A 10,832-nucleotide genomic window follows, 5' to 3' on the forward strand; every position below is an offset into this window, starting at 1 on the left:
TAAGCTTCAACTTATTTTTTTATATTTATACTAATAAATAAATAAACAAATATACAAGGTGCGTTCCAAAGTAAACAGGACAGGACAGGTAAAAAAAAACAGAGCAGATAGTATTTTCGGCAAAATCAATTTATTTTATTCAATAAAAATTCCTTCTGAAATACAGCTTTTTGCATGGTCCAAAAGTATGTCGAACGAGTGTTTTAGCTCGTTGGCCGCCAGTATGCCGGTGCAAGCCTTTTGAATGGCCTCTACGTCTGCATAACGCTTTCCTTTTATGGGCAAATGTATTTCTCCGAAAAGGAAGAAGAAAGAAGCCATAACAGGTGAATACGATGAGTGACTAATGGTTAAAATGTGATTTTTGGTCAAATAATCGGTCACAAGCGTCGAATCGAATGTTTTGGTCGTCAGTCAATTTGTGCGTAAATCTTTCGTAAGCCCAAATGTTTGGTCAAAATGCGATAAATTGATGTTTTGGAAATGTTTAATTCTATTTCCTTGAATTTCAATGATGATTTCGGCTGTTTTTTGACGAATTCACGTACTGTTTCGATGGAATTTCCAGTGATCACGAATTTTGACCACTTTGAAAACGTTGAAACCACTAGTGCTCTCTGCTACGGGATAGGCAATCATCGCCATAATCTTTTTTCATTAATTAAAACGTTTCGGTAAAAGTTTTACCAATTTCTCTTTGTTCGAAGTTCATTTTCACAGTCGTCATATAGATGTTGCCACCAGGGGGCGCTAGATTCAAAAAGTATATCATTGTGGTCGACAATTTTTGCCATTTGAAATTTCGAAATTTCCAGAACGGAAGCGAGCAAACCATTGTTGTGCTACACGAACTGACACACCATCGTCTCCGTAAACTTCACAAATTTCATTGGTGGCTTACGTGGCACTCTTCCATTTTTATTCAAAATTTTCAAAATAATGCGAGTTTCTTCATTAAAAAATTTATATTTTTATTGCAAAATTATGGTTTTCAAATCGTATAATGGTTCAAAATCTTATGTCGTAATGCTATGCTAAGCACATGGAACATACTTAACCCTGGCTCCCTTGATTTAACAGCAATTTAATTGATTGAGCTTCAATGGCGGCTGATTACATTGATCAAAAGATATCTTGGTAATAAGTTCCAAATAATAGATAATTTAAAGTTGCCAAGAATATAATGTGTTTTTTTTTTACTTAATCAAAACGTCTTATATTATAAAGATATATATTATGGACAATGAGTAATAAGTAAACCATATAATGAAAACGGATGTTAAAGTCCACCCGATTCCTATTCTAAAATGATTTTGGCTATCGGTTCTGGCTTATTATAAATGTGGAAAAACCAAAATATCTTAGAGATTAAAACATTAGCGGTCATTGATCAACAAATACTACTTATATAATATATTCCATAAGCTTTAAAACTTAGAAAATCCTTTACTCACTGTGCTCTCCTTACACAATTCAAATGCCACATTAGTCTCCACATTTCAGGATAGGATGAGATTCCGACATAATTTTGAAAAATGAATCTACGATGGTAGTCCTTGGTCAAATCAAAATTGGAGACCGTTGCTATTGCCTAAATCGGACTGTTAGTGTAGCCGGAAGGGACGTGCTATATATCGCAGGTGTCCTTACAAATAGCAAAAGTGTCAACACAAATGTTAGCACAACAATTGTACTCAGAGTTAGAAAGAAGTTAGAGAAGAAATAGCTACAAAATTCTCTGTCGCAAAAGCATATTGAGCAGATCGCAGTAGATATAGGTTGGTGTCTGACAGCTTATATTAAGAAAAGATTAACGTCCATAAGAGAATCAACACTATCGTAGAAAACGAATTGACAGACATAAGGGCTATGCGTTTGGAACCGCAAATATGTCGATAAGGGACGATCAGACTTCAGTGGAGGACGGTGTAACAAACATGGATTCGATAACTAAATCGAATCGCCTATAAATAGCCAGAATTAACCAGACAGCGAAATTTGTAGTTGCCAGAATGTTCCTGTTGCGTAGTTTTGTTCAACTACATAAATATGGGATCAGTAGACTCGACCGTACGGTCAACAAGATCGCGTACGAACAAAATGCGACCGTACTAAATATAGCAACCGTACCTAATACAAAATAAACAACGCGGACTCGAACTAGATAGCCAACCCGCGGACGCTGACAGGTCACATTTTGGTTCTGAGCTTAGTAACGTTCGGTTGTTCATTTGCGCTTCACATATACTACGTGCGTTTTACAGTTTTTTGAATATACTTATTTATCTAATTAAAAAAACAACTGAATGTGAAATAAACATTTTAAAAAGACGAGGTGCGTGTTTCAATAAGGGTCGAACCCACAGAAACTAGGTTTCGAACCCACAAATTTGGGGACTCAGTCCGGCATAATCCGTGGTCATGTCGATTTAACAAGATCAACTGTACATAAAGACATGTTGTAGTGGAAAATTTGTAACGGAAATTTGGTGAAGCAATACACTGAGTAGCGGAAAAATTTGTAACGGAAATATGGTAAAACAAGACTTGTGTATTGGCAATATTTAAACGGAATTTTGGTGTGAAGGGAAAGAAACAGTGAAGGTGTGAAACAGCAACAGCGCTGCTATTGTCAGCAAACAAAAACAGCAGTGCAGTGTGAATAGCAGAGAAAAAGGAACGTGGAACACAGAACAGAGCAACATCAGTAGCAGACAGCCTATGCTGTACGGCTGTGTTTAGAAGCAAGGTAAAGAAGAGTAACATCGATTACTAGCGAAGATTTCAGAAGAGGAATAGGTACGAGTCAAAGCGACGAGCAATCAGAGTGAAAAAGTAGCGGAATAAGCAAAAGCTAGGTAAAGAAGAGTAACATCGATTACTAGCGAAGGTTCCAGAAGAGGAATAGGTAAGAGTCAAAGCGGCGAGCAAGCAGAGTGAAAAAGAAGAGCGGCATCGACTACTAGCGAAGATTCCAGTAAGTGTCCAATTAGAAGAGTATAAGAATTGTATTGTTCATTTCCAATTAGTGATTCGGCTTAGAAGATACAGTAACTGCGATACATATTAGCACTGACTAAAAATTGACCTACAGACCCGTCTGATCCGACATTTTAGCCTGAGTGATGCTGAGTTTAGCGACGACGAATCGAGTGCCGGTCAGTATGAAGACGTAGAAACCGTAGGTCCACGTGTTAGGAACATTTCACACTTTACATTGAGAGACATTGAAGAGAGTATATCTTCATTTACTGGTACAGACTCACTAAACGTTAATCAGTGGGTAATTGAGTTTGAAAATAATGTGGCCACAGTAGGGTGGAATGAAGTACAAATGTTTATTTATGCCAAGCAACTCTTAAAGGGTGCAGCTAAGACGCTTATTAGGGGCGTAGTTGGTATACGCAATTGGTCGTCTTTAAAAAAGATATTTGTTGAAGAGTTTGGGGTGAAACCGTCTTCAGCGGAAATACACAATAGTTTAAGGAATCGTCGTAAAAAAGTATCAGAATCGTTTTTTGAGTATTTATACAGTTTAATTGAAGTTGGTAAACCTATCGAAATCGATGACGAAAGTATTATCGAATATTACGTGAATGGTATTTCAGATTCTAAAATAAATAAAGCTATTTTATATCAAGCCAGAACGATCAGTAATCTTAAGAATCAAATCAAGATATACGAAAAAATTCGGTTGATGCAACAACATCAGCCTAAAGTTTTTCAGAATCAATTTGATTTTAGGCGTTCAGATGTCAAAGAAGATAGTAACTCAGGGAAAAACAAGAAATGTTTCAAGTGTGTTGAAGGTACACATTTTGCAAATATGTGTACGGGTAAGCAGTACCGTTGTTACAAGTGTAATAAGATTGGTCATCGTTCTTTTGAGTGTAAAGGTAATAATCTACCGAACGGTGCAATTAAGCAAGAGAAAAATATAAACGTTATAAAAGATATGGGCGGGTTAATATTTAAGACCATTCAACAAAATGGTTTTACTTTTTCCGCGTTAATTGCTACCGGAAGTGATCTTTGCATTATGCGTTACGATACTATGTGCAACTTAATCAGCATATTAAATTAAGTAACGACAAACGGCGTTTAGTAGGATTAAAGGATAGTGCTATTATAACACTAGGAAGTTTCGATATAGAGTTGAACATAGATAAAATAAAGATGAACATCAACTTCCATGTAGCTAAGGAAAAAGATCTGCGATACGCTGCTATAATAGGCAACAGTGTATTGGGAAAAGTCGACATGTTGGTAAGAGAAGGTGAAGTTATCTTCATTAAAAGATCGGTTAGTAGTGAACCTTTGCAGAACCAAAGCGACTTGTTTCCCGAATTTAAAAGTTTTTGTTTACCTATAGAGGACGAGAAGGAGAATAAACTGGTAGATGGTTTAAATCATTTGAATAGAGAGCAAGCTACAATTTTATCTTCCATGATTAATACGTATTCACCTGTAAAGAAAATAGAAAGTCCAGTCGCTATGAAGATCATTTTGACAGATGATACACCAGTGTATACTACCCCTAGACGAGTACCTTATGTAGATTAGTGCTTTATCAAAAATCAAGTTAGTCAATGGTTACAGGAAGGAATAATACAGCAGAGCACTTCAGAGTATGCTTCTCCTATAGAATTAGTATCAAAGAAAGATGGGTCTAAAAGAATGTGTTGTGATTACCAAAAGATAAACCAGAAAAGAGTTAAGGATAATTTTCCTATGGTATTGATTGACGATGTCCTAGAACGATTACAGAGCGCAAAGATTTTTACTTTGGATTTGGCTAATGGATTCTTCCATGTGCCAGTCTCACGCGAGTCACAAAATGTTTACATCATTTGTTACCCACCATGGTCAATATGAGTTTTTATACGTTCCGTTTGGCATTTCGAATTCTCCTGCAGTTGTCGATTCATTAGTTCAGTTTTCAGAGATTTAATACAGAATGGTACTATTATCGTGTAGATGGACGACATTATTGTGCCTGCCAAAGATGAGGAGACTAATATACAGAAATTTGAGCTTGTGTTGAAACGCACATCGGAATATGATTTACGAACACGTTGGGACAAATGCCAGTTTTTAAAGGAAAGAGTGTTCTTCTTGGGATATCTAGTAGAAAAGGAGCTATTGAGACTTCAGAGGAGAAAATACGAGCGGTGTGAAACTTTCCAATCCCTAATAATGTGAAGTCGGTTCAGCGTTTTTTGGGATTATTCATATGCGAGAATGTATGGATATGGGGCGGTATTATTGCAAAAAGACTCAACTGATCAACAGTATCATCCAAAACAATACATGAGTCGTCGGACAACTCCACAGGAAGAAAAATATCATTCATACGAATTAGAGGTTTTAGCTATCATAGAGGCTTTAAAAAAGTGGCGTATATATCTATTGGGCATACATTTTAAAATCATAACAGATTGTAACGCGTTCGCTCAAACGATGAAAAAGAGTGAGGTTACTCTAAGGGTTTCGAGATGGGCTATTTTTCTTCAAGACATTTCGTTTACTATCGAGCATCGATCCGGAACAAAAATGAGGCACGCAGATGCTTTGAGTCGAATTTCTTGTTTACTGATAGAGGACTCTCATAAGACACCATTTAAAAGTAGCTCAATTAAGTGACGAGTGGGTAAAAGCGATCCGCAAAGTACTTGAGAAGAAAGAGTATATGGATTTTTTCATGAAATATGACTTATTGTACAAAGACCCAGTATTAGAATTGCTAGTATTACCAACAGGGATGGGAAGGAAATTTTTATGTTAGATCATAGAAAAGGGCACTATGGCATAAAAAAACTCAAGATTGCCTGGAAAAAGAATTTTTTTATTTCAAATTTGCGTTCCAAGGTAGAGAGAGTGGTTAAAAATTGGGTTGAGTGTATTATAAATGAAAGCAAAATGGGTAAAAAAGAAGGGTTTCTTTCACCAATAGAAAAAAAACACATCTTTAGCAACGTTTCACATTGACCATCTAGGACCGATGGAATTAACCACCAAAAAATACAAACATATATTAGTTGTTGTCGACAGTTTCTCGAAGTTTGTTTGGTTATTTCCGGTGAAGTCAACGGATAGTGCAGCAGTTATTGGGTGTTTAGTAAAATTGTCGATTATATTTGGTAACCCGAGGAGAATAATTTCAGACAGGGGAACTGCGTTGACGTCAGAAGCGTTCGCAGAGTATTGTAAAGCAAACGGAATTCAGCACTTGCTTATAGCAACAGGCGTACCGAAAGGGAATGGACAAGTCGAACGTATCCATAAGATTGTAGTTCCGATGCTAGCGAAACTATCACAAAAAAATCCATCTCGTGGTATAAGTTTGTATGACGTGTTCAGCAAATTATTAATAACACACCCCCTAGAAGTACAAAAATCACTCCGTTTACAATTTTGACGGGGTTAGATATGCGCAGTACTGATCATTTAGAATTAAGAGAATTATTACGAAATGAGACAGTGGAAGAAATTGATAGTTAAAGAGATAGTTTAAGAAAAGAAGCACAGAATAACATTCAAAAACTGCAACAAGAAAATTGTAACAACTATAATTCTAAGGGAAGACCTGAAACTCAATATAAAACAAATGACCTAGTCGCAATTAAGAGAACTCAATTCGGACCGGGGTTAAAGTTGAAACCTAAATTCTTGGGTAATTATAAGGTGACTGCTACGCTTAAACATGGCAGGTACGAGGTAATGAAAATTGGAGACCACGAAGGACCGCACAAAACAATCACAGGAATACATGAAAAAATGGTATGATTCATTCGGGGCGAATGAACCATCAGGACGGCCGAATGTGGGATCAGTAGACTCGACCGTACGGTCAACAAGATCGCGTACGAACAAAATGCGACCGTACTAAATATAGCAACCGTACGTAATACAAAATAAACGACGCTGGCTCGAACTAGATAGCCAACCAGCCAACGCTGACAGGTCACATTTTGGTTCTGAGCTTAGTAGCGTTCGGTTGTTTTCGCTTTCATTTTCGCTTCACATATACTACGTACGTTTTACAGTTTTTAGAATATACTTATTTATCTAATTAAAAAGAACAACTACAGTTTTTTGAATATACTTACTTATCTAATTAAAAAGAACAACTACAGTTTTTCGAATATACTTACTTACATATCTAATTAAAAAGTACAACTGCCGTTTATAATTTGAAATAATTTAATTCTAATATGTAATAAACATTTTAAAAAAGACGAGGTGCGTGTTTCAATAAGGGTCGAACCCGCAGAAACTAGGTTACGAACCCACATAAATTTTGTGTAGCAAGCCTTTTTAACCTCTAGTGGATATCCACAAACGTGCACTAGTAAAAGAAAAAAAAAACACTTTCAGGTGTATAAAACAGATTCCCAACTGTCAGTTTCAAACCAATTTTAGTATGATATCTAAGCTGGCATAGAACTAAGGCGTAGATGGTCTTCATAAATTAAAATCTTCCACAGTTACATACCATAAAGTGAAGAATTAAGTGACCAACTACTTAGAAAGGCAATGACTTGGCCAACGATAATTAATGACTTTTTATATATTAATAATATATATTATATATTAATAAATATTAAATATTAAATTTTTTTTAATTTTTCATGTGTTCTGCACGCTAAAAAAAAGGAAAAGTATGTGACACAATGCTGAATATATTAACCTTTAATAATCTGCAAACAAAATTTTGTTCATTCATACCATTCCAAAGATATTGAATTTTTTGCCCCCCTTCCCCTTCAGAAAAACTGAGCGTATTGATTTGCTGCAGCAGTACAGGAGAAATGTTAATGACGCTGGTTATAGGTAAGGCTGCGAAGCCCCGAGCTTTTCACCGAAATAAAATCAACACTAAAAATTTTATTGTGCAATGGGCTCACAATAAAAAGGCTTGGATGGCATCCGTAATTATTAGCAATGGCTTAGTTCCATCAATGGGCAAATGAAGAAGCAAAATAGAAAAATTATCGCTTTAAGCAGTGGTTTAATAAATAAATGAATTACTTAAAATGTAAAAACAAAATATAGATAAAAAATTGTGCTTTCTCTGAGAATACTTATTGATGAATGCAATAATGCAAGTGAATTGTCTAAAATAATTTCTGTTTTGGATGCTGTTCAGTTTTTGGTTTCTTCCTAGAACGGATCTTTCCCCCTTTCTTTGCTTTCACCGTGCTAGATTTCTTTGCCATGATTTTTAAAATGTCCCCCGCCAGAATATTTGAATTAAGAAAATTTGATAAATCACAACTAAATTCGAAATTAATTAGTACCGTCCATAGTTGTGGAAAATATGGAAAATTCCCATGCAACTATTTTTAAGAACGTGGTAGAGGAGGTAAATCACATCTCCCAAGGAACTTTTTTAAGTGAAAGTGATGATGTGTGCACTGAAAACTATAATCTTCTCATTGCAAAGGAGGCTTTATCAAACATGAATAAATTTATGTATCAGCGCATCAATCAACTTTGCTGCCGGAGTTTTTAAAGTTAAAAACGAAATTGGAACAAAATATAAACTTATCAAAAATAAAACAAACTGAAATAGATGCATACTTTTCTAAAACATAAATACGTATACATATACGCATACATATTTAAAAATGTGTTTATTTTTATGTTATTTCTTTTTATTATTATTATGAGATTTTAAAATAAAGTAAATAGAATTGAGAAAAAATCATTTCTTTATAACATGTACACTCGCGTAATTTGGACAAAAAGTGCTGAACCGCAGGTGTCCAGCTCAAACAGGTTTTACTGTCCTCAGAGCGGCATAAAGTTTTTAAATAATCTTAAACCATAAAAAAAATTATAAGAAAATATATATTTTTTATACTTTTTATACTCTTGCAACCAGTTGCTACAGAGTATTAAAGTTTTGTTCACCTAACAGTTGAAAGTATCACCTACAGAGGATCAAGCAAGAGTAGCAAGAGACACCTGTGGACAAAATTGTTTGAAAAAGTGATAGTGACCCCGCCCTCTAACAAGTTTAATGTACATAACTCGTAACCCACTTAAGCTACAACACCCAAATTTACTGAGTACACTGAGCGCGATATATCAAAAACTAAATGCGCCAGGGACATTAAATTTTTCCACCAAGTTGGTATGAAAGAGCCTTCTGGGCGCTGGTGTAGAAATTGGGCGATGGGCGTGGCACCGCCCACTTTTTGGTGAAATCCCATATCTCGCGACCCGACCATCCGATTTCGACATTCTTCTTACATTTTTATGTCACCCACGCCTACTTCCCAGTGCCACAATTTTAAATTCCACTTGATTCGTTCAATTTCCAGTGCACAAATTAAGAAGCAATTAATAGAACGGGATACAACTGAATAATGAATAATGCCTTTAGTGTATGCCACCTGATGAACAAAAATTGTTTAGTCCAATAAAAACTGTTCAAGCCCTTAGGTACCGAATATTTAGGCCCCTATATCTATAGTTGACTTTTGATAGAAAATGTTGGTCAATATGTGATATGTACAACTGAAATTAAGGGATAATCCTTCTCTTATAACGGTATGTCTGTATGTCAAAAATGGGTAGAATCGAGTAAATATTTCCCAGAGCCCCCATATCTAATATAAAGATTTTTGAACTTCCAGGTGACTTTATACTGCATATATCGGTCAATATATGTATATATATTGGTTACTACCCCAATACCCATTTACTACATATTTATAGTGATTTTCGTTTTTCTAAGAAACTTTATGTATCTATCAGTGTATGAGTTATATGGTACTGGTATATGTATTTATAAAATTGCTTGTATTTCCTCTGACGTTTTACATCTTAAGGTATTTCCCTGGCTTTGATTCTTGCAAGTTGCAAGAGTATAAAATGGTTTTGGTTGGAACTTTGTCCTTCCTTATTTGTTTTTTTTTTTTTAATTTAGCTTGAAGACGCCTTCATTTCCATAAGTTAACCATATATATTTGCGTGGCATTATGCAGTAAACATAAGTATCTAATTTTTCGGAGGATAAATTCACACGTGTGGGACGTGTTTGCGTTCGCATTGGCTTAAGCGAAGCTCAATTCGTCAGCGTAGGGTCGTTTTGCTCCAATTAGATACGTACAAACATAACCTCTTCATGCTTATGGGGAATGTTAACCAGTGCATCTATAAATATGTATGTATGTAAGAGCAAATAATAATATGTTCATGACTACAATATATGTAAAATTACTCGAAGCTTGCGGTAATTACTTTGTTGTGCCCTAAGTTTTGCTTTGTTGTAATCATAATGAAAGTGAAAATGAAATGATTCTTCAAAAAATAAGTTTAATGTACGTATCCCCTAAATCGCTAAAGCTACAACAACCAAATTTTCCTAGCTCAAATATTATAAGAACATACCTATCAACATGTGAAAATGGATGAAATCCAAGGATATTCCGCTCACTCTCCATAAAACGGCACTGTTAAAAACTACTAAATGACCAATAAATCAATAACTAAATACGCCAGAGACTTCAAACTTAACACCCGAGATGGCATGAGAGGGCTTTAGTGGAGCCAGTGTCAAAACGTGATGATGGGCTCGACCGATTCCGACTAAATTTAGTACGTGGCATTCTTTTCATATTCCTATGTCACCACGCTTTAAAATTTAATTTAAATTTATAGTTAACTTTTGGCCGAAAATATGTATGGGATATAAAGGGTGGGCCATCTAACGTTTAAAATTTGAATTATCTATATTTCGACATTAGAAACGTCAAATACCATTCGTAAAGCAACAGATATTCAGTAAAAAGTCTATAATTTACGAAATGGGTCGCTATTTA

Source organism: Bactrocera dorsalis, chromosome 6 (genome assembly GCF_023373825.1).
Source record: "Bactrocera dorsalis isolate Fly_Bdor chromosome 6, ASM2337382v1, whole genome shotgun sequence".
NCBI classification, from domain to species: Eukaryota; Metazoa; Arthropoda; class Insecta; order Diptera; family Tephritidae; genus Bactrocera; species Bactrocera dorsalis.